Consider the following 27,485-nt stretch of genomic DNA (forward strand, 5'->3'; position numbering starts at 1 on the left):
TGCTGTAAGGGTATTCCTTGTGCATGCTTAGTGACATGCTGATTTTGAGTTGTTTGTAGTTTTATTTGCATGCTGTAAGGGTATTCCTTGTGCATGCTTAGTGACATGCTGATTTTGAGTTGTTTGTAGTTTTATTTGCATGCTGTAAGGGTATTCCTTGTGCATGCTTAGTGACATGCTGATTTTGAGTTGTTTGTAGTTTTATTTGCATGCTGTAAGGGTATTCCTTGTGCATGCTTAGTGACATGCTGATTTTGAGTTGTTTGTAGTTTTATTTGCATGCTGTAAGGGTATTCCTTGTGCATGCTTAGTGACATGCTGATTTTGAGTTGTTTGTAGTTTTATTTGCATGCTGTAAGGGTATTCCTTGTGCATGCTTAGTGACATGCTGATTTTGAGTTGTTTGTAGTTTTATTTGCATGCTGTAAGGGTATTCCTTGTGCATGCTTAGTGACATGCTGATTTTGAGTTGTTTGTAGTTTTATTTGCATGCTGTAAGGGTATTCCTTGTGCATGCTTAGTGACATGCTGATTTTGAGTTGTTTGTAGTTTTATTTGCATGCTGTAAGGGTATTCCTTGTGCATGCTTAGTGACATGCTGATTTTGAGTTGTTTGTAGTTTTATTTGCATGCTGTAAGGGTATTCCTTGTGCATGCTTAGTGACATGCTGATTTTGAGTTGTTTGTAGTTTTATTTGCATGCTGTAAGGGTATTCCTTGTGCATGCTTAGTGACATGCTGATTTTGAGTTGTTTGTAGTTTTATTTGCATGCTGTAAGGGTATTCCTTGTGCATGCTTAGTGACATGCTGATTTTGAGTTGTTTGTAGTTTTATTTGCATGCTGTAAGGGTATTCCTTGTGCATGCTTAGTGACATGCTGATTTTGAGTTGTTTGTAGTTTTATTTGCATGCTGTAAGGGTATTCCTTGTGCATGCTTAGTGACATGCTGATTTTGAGTTGTTTGTAGTTTTATTTGCATGCTGTAAGGGTATTCCTTGTGCATGCTTAGTGACATGCTGATTTTGAGTTGTTTGTAGTTTTATTTGCATGCTGTAAGGGTATTCCTTGTGCATGCTTAGTGACATGCTGATTTTGAGTTGTTTGTAGTTTTATTTGCATGCTGTAAGGGTATTCCTTGTGCATGCTTAGTGACATGCTGATTTTGAGTTGTTTGTAGTTTTATTTGCATGCTGTAAGGGTATTCCTTGTGCATGCTTAGTGACATGCTGATTTTGAGTTGTTTGTAGTTTTATTTGCATGCTGTAAGGGTATTCCTTGTGCATGCTTAGTGACATGCTGATTTTGAGTTGTTTGTAGTTTTATTTGCATGCTGTAAGGGTATTCCTTGTGCATGCTTAGTGACATGCTGATTTTGAGTTGTTTGTAGTTTTATTTGCATGCTGTAAGGGTATTCCTTGTGCATGCTTAGTGACATGCTGATTTTGAGTTGTTTGTAGTTTTATTTGCATGCTGTAAGGGTATTCCTTGTGCATGCTTAGTGACATGCTGATTTTGAGTTGTTTGTAGTTTTATTTGCATGCTGTAAGGGTATTCCTTGTGCATGCTTAGTGACATGCTGATTTTGAGTTGTTTGTAGTTTTATTTGCATGCTGTAAGGGTATTCCTTGTGCATGCTTAGTGACATGCTGATTTTGAGTTGTTTGTAGTTTTATTTGCATGCTGTAAGGGTATTCCTTGTGCATGCTTAGTGACATGCTGATTTTGAGTTGTTTGTAGTTTTATTTGCATGCTGTAAGGGTATTCCTTGTGCATGCTTAGTGACATGCTGATTTTGAGTTGTTTGTAGTTTTATTTGCATGCTGTAAGGGTATTCCTTGTGCATGCTTAGTGACATGCTGATTTTGAGTTGTTTGTAGTTTTATTTGCATGCTGTAAGGGTATTCCTTGTGCATGCTTAGTGACATGCTGATTTTGAGTTGTTTGTAGTTTTATTTGCATGCTGTAAGGGTATTCCTTGTGCATGCTTAGTGACATGCTGATTTTGAGTTGTTTGTAGTTTTATTTGCATGCTGTAAGGGTATTCCTTGTGCATGCTTAGTGACATGCTGATTTTGAGTTGTTTGTAGTTTTATTTGCATGCTGTAAGGGTATTCCTTGTGCATGCTTAGTGACATGCTGATTTTGAGTTGTTTGTAGTTTTATTTGCATGCTGTAAGGGTATTCCTTGTGCATGCTTAGTGACATGCTGATTTTGAGTTGTTTGTAGTTTTATTTGCATGCTGTAAGGGTATTCCTTGTGCATGCTTAGTGACATGCTGATTTTGAGTTGTTTGTAGTTTTATTTGCATGCTGTAAGGGTATTCCTTGTGCATGCTTAGTGACATGCTGATTTTGAGTTGTTTGTAGTTTTATTTGCATGCTGTAAGGGTATTCCTTGTGCATGCTTAGTGACATGCTGATTTTGAGTTGTTTGTAGTTTTATTTGCATGCTGTAAGGGTATTCCTTGTGCATGCTTAGTGACATGCTGATTTTGAGTTGTTTGTAGTTTTATTTGCATGCTGTAAGGGTATTCCTTGTGCATGCTTAGTGACATGCTGATTTTGAGTTGTTTGTAGTTTTATTTGCATGCTGTAAGGTATTCCTTGTGCATGCTTAGTGACATGCTGATTTTGAGTTGTTTGTAGTTTTATTTGCATGCTGTAAGGGTATTCCTTGTGCATGCTTAGTGACATGCTGATTTTGAGTTGTTTGTAGTTTTATTTGCATGCTGTAAGGGTATTCCTTGTGCATGCTTAGTGACATGCTGATTTTGAGTTGTTTGTAGTTTTATTTGCATGCTGTAAGGGTATTCCTTGTGCATGCTTAGTGACATGCTGATTTTGAGTTGTTTGTAGTTTTATTTGCATGCTGTAAGGGTATTCCTTGTGCATGCTTAGTGACATGCTGATTTTGAGTTGTTTGTAGTTTTATTTGCATGCTGTAAGGGTATTCCTTGTGCATGCTTAGTGACATGCTGATTTTGAGTTGTTTGTAGTTTTATTTGCATGCTGTAAGGGTATTCCTTGTGCATGCTTAGTGACATGCTGATTTTGAGTTGTTTGTAGTTTTATTTGCATGCTGTAAGGGTATTCCTTGTGCATGCTTAGTGACATGCTGATTTTGAGTTGTTTGTAGTTTTATTTGCATGCTGTAAGGGTATTCCTTGTGCATGCTTAGTGACATGCTGATTTTGAGTTGTTTGTAGTTTTATTTGCATGCTGTAAGGGTATTCCTTGTGCATGCTTAGTGACATGCTGATTTTGAGTTGTTTGTAGTTTTATTTGCATGCTGTAAGGGTATTCCTTGTGCATGCTTAGTGACATGCTGATTTTGAGTTGTTTGTAGTTTTATTTGCATGCTGTAAGGGTATTCCTTGTGCATGCTTAGTGACATGCTGATTTTGAGTTGTTTGTAGTTTTATTTGCATGCTGTAAGGGTATTCCTTGTGCATGCTTAGTGACATGCTGATTTTGAGTTGTTTGTAGTTTTATTTGCATGCTGTAAGGGTATTCCTTGTGCATGCTTAGTGACATGCTGATTTTGAGTTGTTTGTAGTTTTATTTGCATGCTGTAAGGGTATTCCTTGTGCATGCTTAGTGACATGCTGATTTTGAGTTGTTTGTAGTTTTATTTGCATGCTGTAAGGGTATTCCTTGTGCATGCTTAGTGACATGCTGATTTTGAGTTGTTTGTAGTTTTATTTGCATGCTGTAAGGGTATTCCTTGTGCATGCTTAGTGACATGCTGATTTTGAGTTGTTTGTAGTTTTATTTGCATGCTGTAAGGGTATTCCTTGTGCATGCTTAGTGACATGCTGATTTTGAGTTGTTTGTAGTTTTATTTGCATGCTGTAAGGGTATTCCTTGTGCATGCTTAGTGACATGCTGATTTTGAGTTGTTTGTAGTTTTATTTGCATGCTGTAAGGGTATTCCTTGTGCATGCTTAGTGACATGCTGATTTTGAGTTGTTTGTAGTTTTATTTGCATGCTGTAAGGGTATTCCTTGTGCATGCTTAGTGACATGCTGATTTTGAGTTGTTTGTAGTTTTATTTGCATGCTGTAAGGGTATTCCTTGTGCATGCTTAGTGACATGCTGATTTTGAGTTGTTTGTAGTTTTATTTGCATGCTGTAAGGGTATTCCTTGTGCATGCTTAGTGACATGCTGATTTTGAGTTGTTTGTAGTTTTATTTGCATGCTGTAAGGGTATTCCTTGTGCATGCTTAGTGACATGCTGATTTTGAGTTGTTTGTAGTTTTATTTGCATGCTGTAAGGGTATTCCTTGTGCATGCTTAGTGACATGCTGATTTTGAGTTGTTTGTAGTTTTATTTGCATGCTGTAAGGGTATTCCTTGTGCATGCTTAGTGACATGCTGATTTTGAGTTGTTTGTAGTTTTATTTGCATGCTGTAAGGGTATTCCTTGTGCATGCTTAGTGACATGCTGATTTTGAGTTGTTTGTAGTTTTATTTGCATGCTGTAAGGGTATTCCTTGTGCATGCTTAGTGACATGCTGATTTTGAGTTGTTTGTAGTTTTATTTGCATGCTGTAAGGGTATTCCTTGTGCATGCTTAGTGACATGCTGATTTTGAGTTGTTTGTAGTTTTATTTGCATGCTGTAAGGGTATTCCTTGTGCATGCTTAGTGACATGCTGATTTTGAGTTGTTTGTAGTTTTATTTGCATGCTGTAAGGGTATTCCTTGTGCATGCTTAGTGACATGCTGATTTTGAGTTGTTTGTAGTTTTATTTGCATGCTGTAAGGGTATTCCTTGTGCATGCTTAGTGACATGCTGATTGTGAGTTGTTTGTAGTTTTATTTGCATACTGTAAGGTGATTCCTTGTGCATGCTTAGTGACATGCTGATTTTGAGTTGTTTGTAGTTTTATTTGCATGCTGTAAGGGTATTCCTTGTGCATGCTTAGTGACATGCTGATTTTGAGTTGTTTGTAGTTTTATTTGCATGCTGTAAGGGTATTCCTTGTGCATGCTTAGTGACATGCTGATTTTGAGTTGTTTGTAGTTTTATTTGCATGCTGTAAGGGTATTCCTTGTGCATGCTTAGTGACATGCTGATTTTGAGTTGTTTGTAGTTTTATTTGCATGCTGTAAGGGTATTCCTTGTGCATGCTTAGTGACATGCTGATTTTGAGTTGTTTGTAGTTTTATTTGCATGCTGTAAGGGTATTCCTTGTGCATGCTTAGTGACATGCTGATTTTGAGTTGTTTGTAGTTTTATTTGCATGCTGTAAGGGTATTCCTTGTGCATGCTTAGTGACATGCTGATTTTGAGTTGTTTATAGATGTTCTTCGTCTCCCATTGCTGCAGTCCTTACATATGGGTACTCCGCTGTCCACAATCGGCCTGAATACCAAAGGGCTAGAACCGGCGTCGGACATCGGCGCCTGATACTGACGACAGTACGTGTCAGTACAAATGCGCATGACCGACGCCATAACCTCAGTCTTTCTTGCCGCATGGTCCTAAGCAGAAGCAGCATTTGCAAGTGCCGTTCAGCGTTCTGGAATTGTCGGTTTTCGAATTTCAGACCGGAGACCAAGTTGGGCTAAGTACCCCGTTGGGGACACTTTTGTCTTTTTCTTGCCTCAGTATTGCCGGATGTCAGAAAAAGTTAATAACTGTATTTCTTGTGGGAAACAGATTCCTCATAGGGATTACCATTCACTCTGCATTCCTTGTTTAGGGCCTGAGCACGACGTTGTTGGGTGTCGCTTTTGTGCTACTTTTAACAAGCGTGCATATTAAACGCCGGTTGGACTGTGCTAGGCTGGTGTTTGGTAAACGTTGTAATTACAACATGCCGCCGGATTCCGATGACTGGTTCTTCTAAGAAACGCAAAGAAAAGTCTTTGCGGTCCAAACTGGATGAGTCGTCCACTCCGGACGCCGGGTTCTATAGTACCACTGGCTACTTCAGCGGCTCCTTCTGAAAGTTTACCTGAGTCTCAAGGGGCCTTTGTTACTGCAGGAAGTGGCTTCTCCTGTGTTAGGCCAGGCTGAGGGTGCTTCTCTGATGTCAGTGGTTCCCTCCCCTCATAGGGTAGTTAGGCCTCCTCCCTTCAAAGCAAAGCCCATTCTAAGTCTAAGTCTGCCCCTGCTGGTGCTAGTCCCCAGGGTCCAGTTCCTAGGAAGCACATGTTAAAGATGGCTGAAGATTTGATTACTTTAATTAGGGGTTCTATGCCCCCCGTGAAGAGGCCCAGGGTAGAGACAGAGTTGGAGGTTTGGTTCAGTCTTCCAATGAGTCAGATTCCTCTGTAGAAGAACTTCAGGATTTCCTCCCTATTCTGATTCGGAGGCTGAGGACACTACTCCTCTAAGCGTCCCTCCAGAAGATTTTTCTTTCTCTGAGACTTTGCATTCCATGAGGGAACATTTCAAATGGGAGGGCCAGGATTATTCTGATTCTTGTAAAGACTAAGAGAATTCTTGTTTTGCCTCAGCATAGGCCCTTGGCTATTCCCCTGTACTGGATGTTGTTCAGGATGTATTTTCTGAGGCTGCCCTTAACCCAGATTCTCTGCCTCCTGCCCGGTTAAACCAGATAGATACTACAGGGTTCCAGAAGCTCACAAGTACTTATATAAGAGTCCTAGGGCTGATCCAGAAACTATTACTCAAGGCCCCAAAGGTGTTAGGGCTTCTGTGGTTAAGAATCCAGTTCCTCTGGACAAGGATGCTAGGGCCCTGGATAGGTGGGGTAAAAAACTGTTTACCTCTTCTACTTTGGCTATGAGAGCTTTAAATTGTCAGTTTCATATGCTCCGGTATCAAAATTATTTGCTGGGCCAATTGAAATGTAAAGTTGATGCTTTAGCTGAGGGTATTGAATGTAAGGAGCTTCAGGATTTAGTGCATGCTTCAGACCCAGTTGGTAAGCATTCTTTGCAGTGTGGTTTTGATGCTTTACAGGCTTCTTCCAGGGTGGCTGCTACTAGTTCAGTTGTTCGTAGGCATGCTTGGCTTAAAGATCAGACCTTGTCGGAGCATGTTAAGGCTCGAATTATGGATGCTCCTCTACAATCTGATGTTCTTTTTGGTCCTCCAGTAGAATCAGTTTTGAAAAAAATGGAGGAAAAAGCTAAGTCTATGCAGACAGTTAAGGACTTTTTACAGGTTCAGCCCCCTAAGTTCAGTAGGAATTGGCCTGCTAAGGGATGGTCTTTCCCCTCTTCGGATTATCAATCTAGGGGCAGGTCGAGGTGAGGTAGAGGTAGGGCTTCCTCTCAAAGCCCTGTTACTTCTAGGTCTTTGAGTTCTTCTACCCCTTCTGCCGGGGAGGGCAGGGGTCAGTCCTTTCGGAAACAGACCCAATGACCCGTGTCTTCAGCTGCCGGACACTGCCTTGCTGGCAGCCCCTCTAGGAGGAAAGCTGAGACTTTTCAAAAGGAATTGGCATTTGGTTACCCAAGACAAATGGGTATTGGACATAATAAATCAAGGCTACAAATTTTATTTTCACACATTCCCTCCTTTCAGAGGTATGCCGGATGTGCCTCATCAGCAAAGACTGGAAGCACAGACGCAAATTTCTTCTCTGCTTCAGTTGGGAGCAATACAGGAAGTACCTTCTGCAGAAAGAGGCACAGGGTTTTATTCCCGTCTTTTCTTAGCGCCAAAGAAAGGAAATACTTGGAGGCCAATTCTGGACTTGTCCATTCTAAATACCTTTCTGGAAATTCCAAAATTCAAGATGTTAACACTACAACAGCTGTTACCTATGCTGGGCAAAGATCACTGGATGGTGACTCTGGATCTCAAAGAGGCCTATCTTCACATTCCTATCAGGCCCAGTTGCAGGAAATTCCTGAGATTTCGGAATGGGAATTTGCATTATCAGTTCTCTGCATTGCCCTTTGGCTTGTCTACTGCGCCCAGGGTATTCACAAAAGTCCTGGCTCCAGTAATAGCTTTTCTCAGACTAACAGGGATTCAAATTTATCCTTATCTGGACGACTGTTTGATTCTGGCTCAAGGCAAGCATGAACTTCTTCAACATCTGCAGTATGTAATGACAGTTTTGAGATGCCTAGGGTATTCCGTGAATGAAATAAAGTCCAGTCTAGTACCCTCACAAGAGATGTGTTTTCTGGGTGTGAAACTGAATACAGCTACTCAGATGGCATTTCTTACCCCGGACAAACAAAGGAATCTTCACCTATACTTCCAACAGCTATCAGTAATGTCCAGGCTGACTGCAAGGACAGTCCTTCAAGCCTTGGGGTTCATGGCATCTTGCATTCTAGTACTTCCCAATGCCAAACTGCATATGAGGAAGCTACAATGGTATCTCAAAAGCGTTTGGACTCAACACTGCCACGATTTGGACACTGTCATTCGGATTCTACCTTGCATTCAGAAAGAATTTCTGTGGTGGGCTCAGGAATGTCACCTAAACAAGGGGCTCTCTGTGACCCAACCAGAGGCAAGTCAGATATTAACGACAGACGCCTCAGAGTCGGCCTGGGGAGCTCATTTCAGAGGAAAATGGATTCAAGACCTTTGGCCCCCAGAGCTACTTCACTTGCATATCAACATGAAAGAGATGCTGGCAGTTCAATTTGCTTTGGAAGGATTCAAGAGCCTACTTCAACCAGGACTGGTGTTGATTCGAACAGACAACACGACTGTCATGTGGTACATCAACAAACAGGGGGGAACTCATTCTTACCCTCTTTGCAGACAAGCAATGCTGTTATGGGAAACTGCTTTGAATCTGCACATCACTCTTCGAGCACAGTTTCTGCCAGGAGCACAAAATTCTTTAGCAGATGTTCTGAGCAGACAGATTGTGGATCCTCACGAATGGAAATTGGACCCTCAGGTATTTCTTCAGTTGACAATGGCTTGGGGAACTCCGGACATAGATCTGTTCGCTTCTCCTCTGAATTTCCAACTGCCACTGTTTTGCACAAGGCTATTTCATCCAAAAGCCTGGAAAATAGATGCACTATCCTTCAGTTGGAGCAACCTTCACGTGTATGCTTTTCCTCCTTTGCCTCTTCTTCCAAAGGTGCTGTTGAAAGTCAGGAGGGACAAACCTTGCATGATCCTTATAGCACCGGATTGGCCTCGTCAGCATTGGTACCCTCTGTTGAGGAGCTTGATTCATGTACCACCTTGGCCATTACCACAGATTCCTCACTTATTGTCTCAGGTGAACAATCATTTTCTCAATGTCAGGGTGCAATCCCTACACCTGACAGCCTGGTGCATTCTGTTTTAGAGAAGGAGGACCTTCGGCTCCCTCAACAAGTTCTGGATGTTATTTTGGAAGCCAGGCATCCTAGTACTCGAAAAGTTTATGCTGGTAAATGGAAGAGATTTTTTCTTTGGAGTTCAGCTAAAGGCTTTGATGTCGAATTGCCTAATTTGAGTTGTACATTGCAATATTTGACTGTTTTATTGGACAAGGGTTTGTCCTTCTCTTCTGTAAAAGTGCATGCTGCAGCTATTTCTGCTCACTATGATTGTGACCCTCCTTTATTTTCACATCCATTGGTTAAACAGTTTCTTAGAAGGGCAAAGAATATAAGACCCCCACGGAGGGCTCCTACTCCTACCTGGGATCTTAATTTTGTTTTGGAAAAACTGACTCTGCCTCCTTTAGAACCTGCAGCTACAGCTGAATTGCAGTTGTTGTCTTGGAAGACTGCTTTTTTATTGGCTGTTACTTCTGCTAGAAGGGTATCTGAATTACAGGCCCTCATGGCAGTGGAACCTTTTCTGATTTTTCACAATGACAGAGTTTCCTTACGTACTAATCCTACTTTTCTGCCTAAAGTGATTTCTACTGTGATGTTGAACCAATCTATACATTTGCCTACTTTTTATGCTAACCCCCAAAATGACGGGGAAAAAGTTTTGCATTCTTTGGATGTACATAGGCAGTTAAGGTATTATTTGAGCAGAACCAAAGAGTTCAGAAGATCTCAACAATTATTTGTTTCTTTTGCTTTGACTTCACGAGGGAAAGCTGTCTCGAAACAAACTATTTCCAAGTGGATTGGCCATTGTATTGCGTTTTGTTACTCTCATCATGGAAAGGATGTTCCAGTTGGGATCAAGCCTCATTCTACTAGGGCTATGGCCACTTCTACTGCTTTTTTGAGAGGGGTAGCTACTAAAGACATTTTAGAAGCAGCTACTTGGAGTTCTGTACATACCTTTACAAAGCATTATCATTTACCTCTTTATTCTAGGTCTAGGGCTGGGTTTGCCACTGCAATCTTACAGGGCATGTCAGCAGCTCCTGATGCTATTTAGTTGACCAGCCTCCCTTTTTTCCGTTGCTCTGGGATTCTACCCATATGTAAGGACTGCAGCAATGGGAGACGAAGAACATAGTACAGTTTTGTACCTACCATAAATGTAGATGTTCGAGGATCTCCATTGCTGCAGTCCAATTTTCCTCCCTCCTTCCCCCCTTTTAGGTTGGGTTTGGGTGGTGTTTTTGTATTCTGACATCTGGGGCAAGAAAGACTGAGGTTATGGCCGGTCATGCGCATTTGTACTGACACGTGTCGTCAGTATCAGGCCGATGTCCCGACGGTTCTAGCCCTTGGTATTCGCCGATTGTGGACAGCGGAGTACCCATATGTAAGGACTGCAGCAATGGAGATCCTCGAACATCTACATTTATGGTAGGTACAAAACTGTACTTTTTGTTTGCATGCTGTAAGGGTATTCCTTGTGCATGCTTAGTGACATGCTGATTTTGAGTTGTTTATAGTTTTACTTGCATGCTGTAAGGGTATTCCTTGTGCATGCTTAGTGACATGCTGATTTTGAGTAGTTTTCAGTTTTATTTGCATGCTGTAAGAGTATTCCTTGTGCATGCTTAGTGACATGCTGATTTTGAGTTGTTTATAGTTTTATTTGCATGCTGTAAGTGTATTCCTTGTGCATGCATAGTGTCATGCTGATTTTGAGTTGTTTGTAGTTTTATTTGCATGCTGTACGGGCATTCCTTGTGCATGCATAGTGACATGCTGATGTTTGAGTTGTTTGTAGTTTTATTTGCATGCTTCAAGGGTATTCCTTGTGCATGCATAGTGACATGCTGATTTTGAGTTGTTTGTAGTTTTATTTGCTTGCTGTAAGGGTATTCCTTGTGCATGCTTAGTGACATGCTGATTTTGAGTTGTTTTTAGTTTTATTTTCATGCTTTAAGGGTAGTCCTTGTGCATGCTTACTGACATGCTGATTTTGAGTTGTTTGTAGTTTTATTTGCATGCTTTAAGGGTAGTCCTTGTGCATGCTTTGTGACATGCTGATTTTGAGTTGTTTGTAGTTTTATTTACATGCTGTAAGGGTATTCCTTGTGCATGCTTAGTGACATGCTGATTTTGAGTTCTTTGTAGTTTTATTTGCATGCTGTAAGGGTGTTCCTTGTGCATGCTTAGTGACATGCTGATTTTGAGTTGTTTGTAGTTTTATTTGCATGCTGTACGGGCATTCCTTGTGCATGCATAGTGACATGCTGATGTTTGAGTTGTTTGTAGTTTTATTTGCATGCTGTAAGGGTATTCCTTGTGCATGCTTAGTGACATGCTGATTGAGAGTTGTTTGTAGTTTTATTTGCATGCTGTAAGGTTATTCCTTCTGCATGCTTAGTCACATGCTGATTGTGAGTTGTTTGTAGTTTTATTTGCATACTGTAAGGGTATTCCTTGTGCATGCTTAGTGACATGCTAATGTTTTAGTTGTTTGTAGTTTTATTTGCATGCTGTAAGGGTAATCCTTGTGCATGCTTGGTGACATGCTGATGTTTGATTTGTTTGTAGTTTTATTTGCATGTTCTACAGGTATTCGTTGTGCATGCTTACTGACATACTGATTGTGAGTTGTTTGTAGTTTTATTTGCCTGCTGTAAGGGTATTCCTTGTGCATGCTTAGTGACATGATGAGATTTTGAGTTGTTTGTAGTTTTATTTGCATGCTGTAAGGGTATTCTTTGTGCATGCTTAGTGACATGCTGATGTTTGAGTTGTTTGTGGTTTTATTTGCATGCTGTAAGAGTATTCCTTTGCATGCTTAGTGACATGCTGATTGTGAGTTGTTTGTAGTTTTATTTGCATGCAGTAAGGGTATTCCTTGTGCATGCTTAGTGACATGCTGATTTTGAGTTGTTTGTAGTTTTATTTGCATGCTGTAAGGGTATTCCTTTTGCATGCTTAGTGACATGCTGATTGTGAGTTGTTTGTATTTTTATTTGCATGCTGTAAGGGTATTCCTTGTGCATGCTTAGTGACATGCTGATTTTGAGTTGTTTGTAGTTTTGTTTGCATGCTGTAAGGGTATTCCTTGTGCATGCTTAGTGACATGCTGATTTTGAGTAGTTTTCAGTTTTATTTGCATGCTGTAAGAGTATTCCTTGTGCATGCTTAGTGACATGCTGATTTTGAGTTGTTTGTAGTTTTGTTTGCATGCTGTAAGGGTATTCCTTGTGCATGCATAGTGTCATGCTGATTTTGAGTTGTTTGTAGTTTTATTTGCATGCTGTATGGGCATTCGTTGTGCATGCATAGTGACATGCTGATTTTTGAGTTGTTTGTAGTTTTATTTGCATGCTTCAAGGGTATTCCTTGTGCATGCATAGTGACATGCTGATTTTGAGTTGTTTGTAGTTTTATTTGCTTGCTGTAAGGGTATTCCTTGTGCATGCTTAGTGACATGCTGATTTTGAGTTGTTTTTAGTTTTATTTTCATGCTTTAAGGGTAGTCCTTGTGCATGCTTAGTGACATGCTGATTTTGAGTTGTTTGTAGTTTTATTTGCATGCTTTAAGGGTAGTCCTTGTGCATGCTTTGTGACATGCTGATTTTGAGTTGTTTGTAGTTTTATTTACATGCTGTAAGGGTATTCCTTGTGCATGCTTAGTGACATGCTGATTTTGAGTTCTTTGTAGTTTTATTTGCATGCTGTAAGGGTGTTCCTTGTGCATGCTTAGTGACATGCTGATTTTGAGTTGTTTGTAGTTTTATTTGCATGCTGTAAGGGCATTCTATGTGCATGCTTAGTGACATGCTGATTTTGAGTTGTTTGTAGTTTTATTTGCATGCTGTAAGGGTATTCCTTGTGCATGCTTAGTGACATGCTGATTGAGAGTTGTTTGTAGTTTTATTTGCATGCTGTAAGGGTATTCCTTGTGCATGCTTAGTGACATGCTAATGTTTTAGTTGTTTGTAGTTTTGTTTGCATGCTGTAAGGGTATTCCTTGTGCATGCATAGTGTCATGCTGATGTTATTTTTTGTAGTTTTATTTGCATGTTCTACAGGTGTTCGTTGTGCATGCTTACTGACATGCTGATTTTGAGTTGTTTGTAGTTTTATTTGCATGCTGTAAGGGTATTCCTTGTGCATGCTTAGTGACATGCTGATTTTGAGTAGTTTTCAGTTTTATTTGCATGCTGTAAGAGTATTCCTTGTGCATGCTTAGTGACATGCTTATTTTGAGTTGTTTCTAGTTTTATTTGCATGCTGTAAGTGTGTTCCTTGTGCATGCATACTGTCATGCTGATTTTGAGTTGTTTGTAGTTTTATTTGCATGCTGTACGGGCATTCCTTGTGCATGCATAGTGACATGCTGATGTTTGAGTTGTTTGTAGTTTTATTTGCATGCTTCAAGGGTATTCCTTGTGCATGCATAGTGACATGCTGATTTTGAGTTGTTTGTAGTTTTATTTGCTTGCTGTAAGGGTATTCCTTGTGCATGCTTAGTGACATGCTGATTTTGAGTTGTTTTTAGTTTTATTTTCATGCTTTAAGGGTAGTCCTTGTGCATGCTTAGTGACATGCTGATTTTGAGTTGTTTGTAGTTTTATTTGCATGCTTTAAGGGTAGTCCTTGTGCATGCTTTGTGACATGCTGATTTTGAGTTGTTTGTAGTTTTATTTACATGCTGTAAGGGTATTCCTTGTGCATGCTTAGTGACATGCTGATTTTGAGTTGTTTGTAGTTTTGTTTGCATGCTGTAAGGGTATTCCTTGTGCATGCTTAGTGACATGCTGATTTTGAGTTGTTTATAGTTTTATTTGCATGCTGTACGGGCATTCCTTGTGCATGCATAGTGACATGCTGATGTTTGAGTTGTTTGTAGTTTTATTTGCATGCTGTAAGGGTATTCCTTGTGCATGCTTAGTGACATGCTGATTGAGAGTTGTTTGTAGTTTTATGTGCATGCTGTAAGGGTATTCCTTGTGCATGCTTAGTGACATGCTGATTGTGAGTTGTTTGTAGTTTTATTTGCATACTGTAAGGGTATTCCTTGTGCATGCTTAGTGACATGATGATTTTGAGTTGTTTGTAGTTTTATTTGCATGCTGTAAGGGTATTCCTGTGCATGCTTAGTGACCTGCTGATGTTTGAGTTGTTTGTGGTTTTATTTGCATGCTGTAAGGGTATTCCTTGTGCCTGCTTAGTGACATGCTGATTTTGAGTTGTTTGTAGTTTTATTTGCATGCTGTAAGGGTATTCCTTGTGCATGCTTAGTGACATGCTGATTGTGAGTTGTTTGTAGTTTTATTTGCATACTGTAAGGGTATTCCTTGTGCATGCTTAGTGACATGCTAATGTTTTAGTTGTTTGTAGTTTTATTTGCATGCTGTAAGGGTAATCCTTGTGCATTCTTGGTGACTTGCTGATGTTTGATTTGTTTGTAGTTTTATTTGCATGTTCTACAGGTATTCATTGTGCATGCTTACTGACATGCTGATTGTGAGTTGTTTGTAGTTTTATTTGCCTGCTGTAAGGGTATTCCTTGTGCATGCTTAGTGACATGATGATTTTGAGTTGTTTGTAGTTTTATTTGCATGATGTAAGGGTATTCCTTGTGCATTCTTAGGGACATGCTGATGTTTGAGTTGTTTGTGGTTTTATTTGCAGGCTGTAAGGGTATTCCTTGTGCATGCTTAGTGACATGCTGATTGTGAGTTGTTTGTAGTTTTATTTGCATGCAGTAAGGGTATTCCTTGTGCATGCTTAGTGACATGCTTATTTTGAGTTGTTTGTAGTTTTATTTGCATGCTGTAAGGGTATTCCTTTTGCATGCTTAGTGACATGTGATTGTGAGTTGTTTGTAGTTTTATTTTTATGCTGTAAGGGTATTCCTTGTGCATGCTTAGTGACATGCTGATTTTGAGTTGTTTGTAGTTTTATTTACATGCTGTAAGGGTATTCCTTGTGCATGCTTAGTGACATGCTGATTTTGAGTTTTTTGTAGTTTTATTTGCATGCTGTAAGGGTATTCCTTGTGCATGCTTAGTGACATGCTGATGTTTGAGTTGTTTGTAGCTTTATTTGCATGCTGTAAGGGTATTCCTTGTGCATGCTTAGTGACATGCTGATTGTGAGTTGTTTGTAGTTTTATTTGCATGCTGTAAGGGTATTCCTTGTGCATGCTTAGTGACATGCTGATTTTGAGTTGTTTGTAGTTTTATGTGCTTGCTTTAAGGGTAGTCCTTGTGCATGCTTAGTGACTTGCTGATTATGAGTTGTTTATAGTTTTATTTGCATGCTGTAAGGGTATTCATTGTGCATGCTTTGTGACATGCTGATTTTGTGTTGTTTGTAGTTTTATTAGCATGCTGTTAGGGTATTCCTTGTGCATGCTTAGTGACATGCTGATTTTGCATTGTTTGTAGTTTTATTAGCATGCTGTAAGGGTATTCCTTTTGCATGCTTGGTGACATGCTGATGTTTGCATTGTTGACTTTTCGTTGTTGATGTTAATGATGCTGACATTTGTATATGTCAGTTAAATTAAGAAAACATACACACACACACACACTCACACACACACACACACACACACACACACACACACACACGCATGCATACACGTGCACATTTTTGGTCTCATTATGAATTATTACTAATTAGACTTTCTTCCACAATTCTTTGGCTGTCATCAGATGTGTATTCACACATTGGCTTATTTTGGGAGTTGCTAATACCTCATAGTGCAGCAGCATTCCACATATGCCAAATTGTTTCTAATGCAACAAAGGTTTCCAGCCTGCTGTCTATATGCTGGACAAATGCAACACTCGCTCATCTTATCTTGCAGCAGGACCATCTTCCTCCTCAGATACCTCATTGGCATGACCTGCTGCCATACTGACAGTTGCAAGTTAAGAAACAGCCATACAGATTCAAGCACCTTATGTGTGCTAAATCTGTTTGTTTACTTGCTTGTTTGATTGTGTACATGTGTGGACAAGTATGTGTGTGTGCATTTGCACATGCTAGTATCCCTGTGTGGGCTAAGTGTTTCTTATGATGTAACAATGGAAACAATATAGCATGTGGCCCTTCTCCATTTCTCATACATTTTCACCCAAATCCGTAATCCATATAGCACTGGAACAATTTGAGGAGTATAGCAGTTTCATTTAGGGGATAGATGTATCATTACAGATTGGCAGTATGTGCAGTAGTGGTAGAAAGTAGCTTAGCTTAGGCCCATGCAGAATTTTTTAATGTTCTCTCAGGTATTTGCTCTAATGTCCATCTTATCTGACATCACTAATGACCCCAGGCAACAAAAATCCCCCAAAACAGAAACATATATTAAACTCTGCAGAGTGTGTGGCTGAAAACGGAAAGGTTACTGCACCACTATATCGCTAGAGTATGTTCAAGTACCTTTTCTTCTCCATTATGGATTCAGCTCTTATTAATCTGCTGACTACACAGCCTCACTTTCATTAAGCATGGTGGCTTCAGCTATTTTCTCTTTTAAGACTGCAGCTAAAAAAAAGATAGCTTCAAGTGCATGGAATTCATGACTCAATAATCCTGCATATTTTGACCTTGCATGTTGCATTGTCCTCTCAGGTCTATGGCAATCTTCCCTTTCGCTGCTGTAATCAATAGTCTCGTCAAATCAATGTGAGCATTTAGTTAATGAGTCCTCGAATCCAGTGTTTGGCAAGCCATCACCCCATTAATCTGCACTTTCACTTCCCTGAAGAATATTATTACCTTATCATTTTTAGCTGGGTCCACAGCATATGTGGAGTGAGAGAAACTGGAACGATGATTGCAATAAAAAATTACCAGCATCTTAGAAGTGACATCTGGTACAGAAAGCAATAAACTAATCCTTGTGCTGTGTATAAAGAAAAGAAAGAAATAAAAATCTGAAGTCTGCAATTGGGCTAAGAGAGCTACAATGACTACACAGCATTCAAAGAATGAAATGATAGAGGAGCTGTTTGCTTGGATAATGTTGTTGTTACAGAGTAGATTAAATCAGCGTTCAGGCCATATTAAGAAGTAATCAGTATTGTGAACTATTTCAACATTACACACACAAAAGTCTGTGCACATATTTTAGTATGGCCTACTTGGTTTCCAGTAACTACAAATGCATTAGTCATACATTCTGGGATTAGCATGTTTTTTTTTCAGTCTTGGTCTTGGTTTATGAGTTACTGGAACTCACTGGTTGCAGCAACATTTTGTCAATGTCTTATATATTCTTGCTTAAACATACATATTTGGGACCCATGTGAAATGTGAATGCTACATAATTTTGCACAGCACCATTCCCTATGAGTAATTTGCAACCTTTTTATAATTAAGTTTTCATTAATCATTTTTTTTTTCATTCTCAGTCTCTATTACCTACTAATCTAAGTTTTACCCCATAACTTTTTTGTGCACCCTCCCGGGTAAAGTACAACACAGGGGGTATGCCAGACCACTACAGTATTAGAAGGACACCAGTATGTGTTATTCACTGGCATTATCTTTCTAGCATGTCCCTACAACAGGACTTGAAACCGTGCTGACAAACAGAAAATGGAACTGTGAGAAAAACACTCCACAGTACTGATGGAGACCTGCGACAAAGTGCAGTTTAATTCATTACTCCTGCCAGCTGTAAGAATTTCTATTGTGCATGTTTTCCATAAGAAAGGGCATGCTATAAAGCCAAAGGATGTGAATTCTGCTGGCTATGCTTAATGGAGGTATAAATAACCCCCCCCCTTTCTTTGGACTGTCTTGCCTATACCAGGCATCATGCATATACTGACATAAAAATTCACCTTAGGAGAGAGAGAATCTATTTGTAAAGGCATTTCTACCCACCTACTTCTGACTTCTATAACCATCAATATGTATATATATTTTTAAGTAATATGTTGTCTTCAAATTTTAAGCATGGTTTCGTTGTTTTTACACTTTACCGGGCATTTGATGACTGCTTCCAAACCTAGCGTAAAAGGCGATTTTGCTGAAAGACTGCAAACCATTTTTCATGTGTGTGAGGAATAGTTTAGTTACAGCTGTAAAAAGAGAGCGTGCTAAAACATGAAGTAGGAAATACTGAGTTAGGATAACTGTTCACCATTTTTCTCTTGTGTACATAACTTATTAAAATGATTTTGACTCAGTTTGTGGTATTTTTACTAATGCATTTCATAACTGCAGTATGAAAATTTTCCACCAGGGAAATTGTACAGCCTTGTGTACTCCTAAGTGTGCTGACTTCCCTCCACCACCCCCCTCACAGAAGAGGTGAGTGGACCATACCCTTTCTCCTGCTCCATGCCTGGCTCCTCCAGTGTTGGGGCTGCTATCAATCCAAAGGCTCCAGCCCCCCTACACCTGAAGCAAGGCTGCAAAAGAGGCCTACTGGTGTCTGTCATTATATGGCAGCAAAGGTAAAAGGATGTCAGTGGTATTTCTGACAGGGAGGGGCACAATATATAGTTTTTTAAAGATTGTACTCCTATCCAAAAAGAAGGTTTTATAGTGCATAGCTTCATAGTTATATAGCAGGCTAATAACCACCAGGGTCTTTATAAGCCTACCTGTGCAATCCAACCCAATTGTGTCCCTATATATCATGAGAGTTTCTTAGTAGGTTTATAGAGGTTATGTGTGTGTGTGTGTGTGGGGGGGGGGGCAGTATGCATGTTTGAGCATCACTGGGTGCCTCATCTGTCCGAGACACACTGGTCAGGCCAGGGGTGAATTTCAGATTTCTCATACTTTTGTCTAGGTTACACTTAAATAGGGTTATGGATGGACTCTACTTCACATGGATGGGAAGCCTGTTGCAGAGTATGGGGATCCTCTGAGACACATATCTGTCTCACCAACATGTCTTATTTATGTTATAAGCAAAATTTAAATCCTTGGATCTAGTGGTTCTGATGTTGTTCAATTTTTGGATGTGCAAAAGGTCCATCAGAGATGGATCCAAAGATGCCTTCTATGCCAGGCATATATCTCCTCTCTGTAGTCTGTAGGAGAGAGAGTATAGACACAGGACTTTAAGGTGATCCATATAGGACAATGTGTTTATACTCTGGATTCTCCTGGTAAGGAACCTTTTTGGGCGTTCCAACTTCTGCATATGTCTGGGTCGGGTACATGCCGAAGGAGGCATTTTACTCAATGATGAGTCTAATAAGTGCCAAACAAGGTGGCACTATGGCTTCCTTGGAGCTGGATGCCATGCCCTTACTTATAAGTTGGGTGACATAGAATGATTTTCTTACTATCTTGGCCAATGATGGTCAAAGGCTATATTACTGTCTACATATGTTCCCAGATCACTGACTACTGGATCACTCTTAGGGGTGTCTTACTGATGGAGTAATTAGCCTGGGTAGCACGTTTCCCAAAAGGCACTATAATGCATTTCTTGACATTGAGTTTTAGTCCATGACTTTGGTACCAGTCATTTGTCTGTGTTAGACCCTCTTGTAAGAAGTTTGTGTCATGGAAAGAATCTATGATGGCTCCCAATTTGTAGTCATCTACACACTTGGTTAGCCATAGGGTATTGAGATTAGCCTTTTCCTCCAAGAATTACGTATCAAATAGTAGCAGTCCCAGCACAGAGCCCTAATGTGGTGTCTTAGTGGAGGTAATATCACCAATCATAACTTCCTGAGTCCTGTCTGTAAGCCAGCTGGCAATCCATTGAGCTATGTAGGTGTTTATTCCCAGTTAATGTGAGTTTGTCAACTACACTTGAAGAGGGTGTTGTATCAAACACCTTAGCCTGCTCCAGGTAAGTGGTTTGCACCATGTTCCCTTTTCAAAGAAGTTCACTAGGTTTAGTAGGCATGATCTACCCCTGACAAAACCATCTTGGGTTGGGTCCATTGTTTGAAGGTTACCTATGTCTTTGTTGATCATTTCCATGATGATTTATTCCATGGGTTTGTATATTAGGCTAGTCAGACTAACAGGTCTGTAGTTTCCAGGGTCAGCTGATGGTCCACCCTTGTGAAGTGGGATACTAATTTCAGTCCTCCATTCTTGTGGTACAGGGCCTGTTTTGAGTTTATAGTTGAAAAATTACTCAAGTGATCCTGATAAGCCACATTTCCAATTATTTCAGGACCTGCTCCCTGTTAATAGTTGGGTGGGGGGAGGGGAATTATGCTAGTAAGTATTCCATGGAGGGAAGCAGTGGGGAGTGGGGGTTGAAGTATGGGCTGAATTTGTCAGCCAGCAAATTTGGTGTGTCAGTCTTCTCACTGATGGTGGCACAGTTGACCACCAGTTCAGCATGCTGATGTTTTCTGCCTTTGAGTTTGTAGACTTAGCCATAGAAGGCATTATGATTGTCTTTAGCCTGTGAGTCTATCTTGACCTTATAATTGACCTTGTTGGACTTAATTAGTGTTTTCAGTTTCCTGTTTAATTTAATTAAAGAGCTCCTATCATGGGAGTTGCTATTCCTCATTCACCATGATGTTTTCCTTTTGTTATATACCCTATTAAGGTTAAGATTCCATCTGCATGGTTTGTATTTAGAGTTTGATTTGGGCTTACCTTTAGGAAGTAGCGCAGTATCTATACAGCCATTTACATGTTTGTACAGGATCTCAGTGAGCAACTGAACTTGGAGTTGGGAAAGGCATTGAATTTTGATAAACTATCACTTAATATGATGTAGTTTGCTTTGGAATCATTCCTAACTGTTACAAGGTTTGCTGGGGTTACCAAGTTAATTTTTATTTCAAAGGAGACAGCTTTGTGGTCTGGCCTCGCCAGAGAGGCAATAATACTGGCGGGAGAGCAGCGCTGTCCCATATTGGTAAGTACCAGGACCAGTTTGTTTGAACCTCTGGTGGGTGTGCACATTATCTGGTCAAGTGTATTTGTGTTACTAAAGTGCAGAAATTCTTGTGCCTGTGAGTATGAAACACTGTATACTTCCCAATCTATAGAGGGGTAACACTTGTCATTATATTTTCATTTTGGATGCTACATTAAATTTGTGCCAAGTGTACTGCATGCTGGCATGGTCTAATATAATTCTTTATCTCAGAAGTAAAAATCATCTCTTTTTTCAAAACATCTCTCTATAGATATAAATATAGATATAGATATACTTTATTTTTTTCCTCAGTTGTAATATGCCATGCTTACAGTGCCATGTTTTCAAGTTACCTATCCTCTGGGAACAAATTCAAAGGTTTGCTGCCTTAGAAGCTCAGAGGTTACTAATGCAGGTTTATGTATGTTTTGCAACTGAACACCATTTCGTTATTACATGGAAGTTTCAATAAAATATTTCAAAGGGGACTGTGATATATATGCTTTCAATGACAGGCCCTAGTGGCATTAATTCATATGCCTTTACTGTTATTGTCTGAAATGTTGCAGTATAATCTTTTTGGGGGATGGTAGTGCTGTGGTGAACCTTTGCTCAGTATAATGAGAATAATAATAGCTAAACTACTTATTTATGTATAAAAAGTAAATAATCTGATGTTTCTTGAGAATATATTTTCAGTTGTAACATACCATGGCTACAATTCCATACCTTCATGTGGGCTAAAAATGTGAGGTCAAATTCAGAGGTGTGCTACACTGGAAGCTCTAATGTTGCATTTATAACTTTAGACGTGTTCTTAAGCTGACCACCATGTAGTTATTATCTTAAAGATTTATAATGACATCTCAAAAGTGGTCAGAGAGACAGTCTTCCAGACTTATTTTGTTTTTATTGTTCATACTGTGATGAACTTTTGGTGTATACTGCACTGCTGAAAGAGTATTTAAGGCTATTATTGTACTCTGCATATTGAGCAAAAGTAAAAATCTTATCCTGAATACATGATTTATGTCAATGGACTTGTAGACTCATACAAATTGTATTACAAGGAGATAAACCTGCCTGTGTCTTTACAGTTGGAAACACTAGTTACATGTATGTCATGATGTTTTATTCTGAACCATTTGGTATAATAGTTCCTGTGATTTGAGAAGGTGAATGCTAGGCTAATTGCTCTGAAGGGCCATTTTAAGCCTAGCCAATATCCCATTATAAGAATCAAACCCTGTACCTTGTGTTTATGAGGCAAAGACCTTAACCATTATGCCAAACCCACCCTTACAGAGTTATGGCCCTTTATCAGTAAGTATTACCAGTTGTCTCTACATAGCCATTTCGATGCTCTGGGTTTGCCATTCCTTTCACAAAAATGAATATGTTTCATTCTTTAAAGATGACACAGCATGTTAAGTAACTGAAGCATATTATGTAAATGTTATTATAAAATAACTCCCCCACCCCAAATAATACCCTGTATATGTTACAGCAAAATATTAATGTTTTACATGCTCTCATCAGCATGGCCATATCTGAGATCCTTTTAGCTACTTTTCCTAAAGGATATTATGCTGTGCAAAACAAAATGACAGAATTATCAAGGGATCTTCAGAATTTTTCATTAAGCATACATTGATTCATCAGAGAGAGATTTTCATTTAAAGGTAGGGTGGAATTCAAGTGAGAATTGTAAATTGTCAGAATGCAACATAAAACAATTGGATGAAAAGAATTCCATATATCTATGTTCTCCTCAGAGTAAAACAAAAGCTATCAGCTCCATTTTAAGTATAATGTTTGGTGTGATTTCATACCTAAAAAGACTAGGCATTTCTGTATAACTGTCAACTTGCCCTTCTTTGTATATACTGAGGCATGAAAATATGACATTTTCTTCTTTAAAATTCAAACCGCAGCTGTTTCTTTGATTTTGAGGAAAAGCGCCTGGAACATTGATGTTTTATAGATAATTATGCCAATAATACTCGCTGAAAGTCTCACCAATAAATGTTAAACCATTCTAGAGCTATGGGTCTTTAAATACCAAGAGCAATAATAGGGACACTGCCAATTTTCTGGGGAGAATGGTGAAATGTCCAGCAGTTATGGGGCTATTTACTGTATATTTATAGAAATTTCTGAAACAGAAATCACTCCTACTCTATACGGGTTTGTGCCCGACAGAACCATTAAATCAAGCAATAAAAGCAGTAGTGCAGAGGGGTAATCGGTTTGTTTTCTTCCTCCTTGAAGATGAACTTGTTGTTAGCTACTGCTCTTCCCCTTAAAACATTTGATTGGGGCATAGCAATTTGCATTGTTGCTTTGCAGTACTTTCATTCCCAGGTTCACTTCTCAGCTGAGGAGTCTTCTGTAGAGAGCTTGCAAATCCTCCCTGTAAATGGGTATTTACCAGGTGCTCCAGTTTCCTTGTACATCTTAAACACATGACAAAGGTGAAATGAGTCTCCTCCCAGTAGTACAAATGTGTGTGTGTGTGTGTGTGTGTGTGTGTGTGTGTGTGTGTGTGTGTGTGTGTGTGTGTGTGTGTGTGTGTGTGAACATCCTATGATAAAATTACTCTTCTGAGTTTTGATAACATATAGGAGCTATATAAAGTGCACCGCAGGTCCTCAGCAACTGCCAATCAATAAAAAAAAGAAGAATGGCATCAGAGCTGTGCTGGTCATGCTAACAAAGAACAAAGAAAATGTTCGCCATCCGTATACTTGGCAGCCACTCATGTTTGGGGAAATAACCACTTCCTTTGCAAAACTGGCAGCTCTAATGCAATCAACCAGTAAGCCGTGGGTCCTACCATTATGAGATGTATAGAAGATGGCAGAAACCTTATCCAAATCTCAATTATGCACAATACAAGGTAGACACTTATCCTTCTCTAAACAGAACCCCAAGCCACTGTAGCGTATAGCAAGTGACAATCTCATGATAAGAACAAGTACATTTAGGACTCTTTTGTCAACCTACTCCAGTATCTTTGAAATAATTCTGTTGCCGTATTTTTCCATTGGTCACAGCACTGAGACTGCCATAGTTGCTTTTATAAATGGCATGAAGTGGAACAGTGATAATGGCATTGTTTCTTTAGCTGTGTTTTTTTAATTATACAAAGTTTCTCTAACCCAAGATGTTTACATGTGAATTTGCATTATAATTCGTTATTGCGTTTTACAGTTGATATACTAAGACTGCAAACTGATAAGACAATTTTTGGTAGTGGAAGTCTGTGACTATATGTGTGTGTGTGTGTGTGTGTGTGTGTGTGTGTGTGTGTGTGTGTGTGTGTGTGTGTGTGTATGTTAGAGTTATTATAATTAAATTCAGAAACCTGTGTTTATTGTACCAGCATTCTAGGATATGCTAGACAAAACAGAAACACAGACTCATGGTTTGCAGCTATTTCTGACTACAGCCCTGACAACTTATTTTACATTTTTTTTATTGTTTGGCTCTATCCAAATTAATGGTCTCTCAAGACTCTGGCCAGAAAGAAACAGAAACCCTAGAACATCTGCTATACAGAAAATTACAATTATTATTCCCCACAGTTTAGTTTGTGTATTGCAGTGCACAAATACCCCTCTGATGCCACCTGATTTTACTGATGTTGCCTACTCATCTCTCACTTTACCTTTAGTGTAGTCATCCCGGTTCCGAGCTCACAGGTAAACTATGCAAATGTTGTACTCAGAGACCACATATTCATAGGTTCATAGGTTCATACTAGGCTATCTGCCCGAGGGCATTTACAAGCCTAGCCCATAGTTTTGTGGCTTACGCCACCCCTTTAGTATGGGGAACTATAGCCATTATTTTGCTGTGCCTCTGTTGAGCAGTGACACTGAGGTAATCCCTGGGGTATATCTGCGATCTCCCATCCATTGGTCAAGATTTCTCTTGAACAAGGCCAGCGAGGTGCTCTGCCTCACATATACTGGGATTTTATTCCACAGCATAGGGAGTCTTTGGGTGATGAATCTATCCCTCCAGCACGTCCTATTAATAGCCATGTCGAGGTTTAAGTCTCCCACCCTTGTGGCTCTGACGGATCTAGATTTTTTGAGGTGAAGCATATTCATCAAATCTGGGTTTGACATGGCCTTGTATGTTAGGCAAAGGTCACCTCTGAGCAAGCGGTAAGCGACTGAATAGAGCTGGAGTTCTTTCAGTTGGGCAGCATAGGACAGATGTTTGAGACCCTTTATCCTTTTGGTGAGGAACTTTTGTGGCCTCTCCAGCTGCTGCAAGTGTCGGGTCAGATACATTCGAATGGGGCATTGTACTCAATCATTGGTCTGATGAGTGATGAGTATAGGAGACTATGACCTCCCTTGATCTAGATGAGAATCCCTTCATGATAAGGTGGGCAATGTAGAAGGTCTTCCTAACTACTTTAGCTACATGGGTGTCGAATGACAGACTACTATCAACCTGGGTCCCCAGGTCCCTGATAACTTCTTCTGTGCTCAGTGGATTGCCACCTATTTGGTAGCTAGGGGTAACCTTGTTTTTCCCGAAGGGTATGACTATGCATTTTTGGCATTTAACTTTAGGCCATGGCTCTGGCACCAGTTATCCATTTCTGTGAGACCCTTCTGAAGGATATCTGTGTCAGATGTGTTTTCCACTATGGCGCCCAGTTTGCAGTCATCTGCAAACTTTGTCAGCCATAACCCTCCTGTGTTTGCTTGTACTTGGAAAAGTAGATGCCAAACAAGAGTGGGCCCAGGACTGAGCCCTGTGGTACACCACTTGTGACAGGCTTTGAGTCTGACATGGCGCCAGCAACTCTGACCCTGTGGGTTCTGTCACTCAGCCAGTTTGCAACCCATCTTGTGATGTATGGGTTAACATTTAAGCTGATGAGTTTTTCAATGATACCAGAGTGGGGTATTGTATCGAAGGCCTTCGCCAGATCGAGGTAGGCTGTATGGACTGCCTTTCCCTCATCAATGGCTTTGGTGACTGTTTTGAAAAAGTCAACCAAGTTTAGAAGGCATGATCTGCCTTTGACAAAGCCAAACTGGGATGGATCCAAAGTCTGCAAATTCCCTATGTCTTTATTTATGAGGTCCATTATGATCCTCTCCATGGCTTTGCAGATAAGGCTTGTCAAGCTAATGGGCCGGTAATTTCCAGGGTCGGTGGAGGCACCGCCTTTGTAAAGTGGGACCACAGTTGCAGTGCGCCACTCCCTGGGTACATATCCAGAGGTAAGACTATGATTAAACAGCTGTCCTAGCTGTGGGTTTAATTCCTCGTTGAGTTCGTGGAGCACACAGCCAGGGACACCATCAGGTCCCATGGATGCTGTGTTTTTTGCTTTGGAGAGAGCAGTTCTCACTTGGGCGTTGGAGATGTTTGGGGGGCTGCAATCGCTTGGTATAAATATCTCTCCTTTTGGGGGGGAGGGGGAGAAGTTTGCACTGAACCTGTCAGCCAGTATGTTGGCAATGTCTGTAGGATCAGTAATCTTCACATCATTTTGAACTAGATCTGAGCGTCCCACTCAGATTTGATTCTGATGACATTTCCGTGGAATTGTTCTTAATGTCATTCCAACTACCACTATATACAACGCACACATGCTAATTTTATCATAGTAAAAAAAAATGCCCTTTTTGAGTCACTAAGACCCCTTTTGGACCCCCCCCCCTACGCAACCATTAAATATCTTCCAGCACCCCAAGTTTTCAATGTTATTTTGATTCATTGTGCGAATATCAATTAAATATAGAAAGAGCCTTATGACAATTGATCACTTCCCTATACTTTTAAGAGATGCAGTTTCTGAACCCCTGAGAGTTGCAGGTTATCTAAATTAGTTTTAGCCAAGTCATACTTTTCTATGAACGGTTCAGTTGTTTAAACCTCCTTTCTATTCTGTTCTGCACTTCTGGATCATGACACTGGGGGAATAGAGATAATTTAACATTTACATTGTTATCAACTAATCCAGGGTGTTTGTGCTATCTGCTTAAGCCCTTTAATCTTATCATCCTCCCAGGGGGGTTATGGGTAGCATCATTTACTCTTCCAATTTAAGTGAATAGCTAGTTTCATGATGTTGGTAGAAGTTCCACACTATAAGGTGTGTGACTTTCAAAAATAGGTCAATCAATATTAGCCATAAAAAAAACTTATGCAGTGCTTTTAGGAATGGTACTTGAGAGAAATCACATTAAGCACTATATATATATAAATATAAATATATTATCTGAAAGAAAGATTATCACATAATTTGGTTTGTTTTAAAATTTAAATTTACCATCCTATAGTATAGTCTAGCTTAGCTTTTAGGCCCCTCTCCCCAGCTTAAAAAGTACACTTGCTTTTCATTTAATTTG

The sequence above is a fragment of the Protopterus annectens genome, chromosome 16.part0 (assembly GCF_019279795.1).
Source record: "Protopterus annectens isolate FY-2018-M chromosome 16.part0, PAN1.0, whole genome shotgun sequence".
Lineage (NCBI taxonomy): Eukaryota > Metazoa > Chordata > Ceratodontiformes > Protopteridae > Protopterus > Protopterus annectens.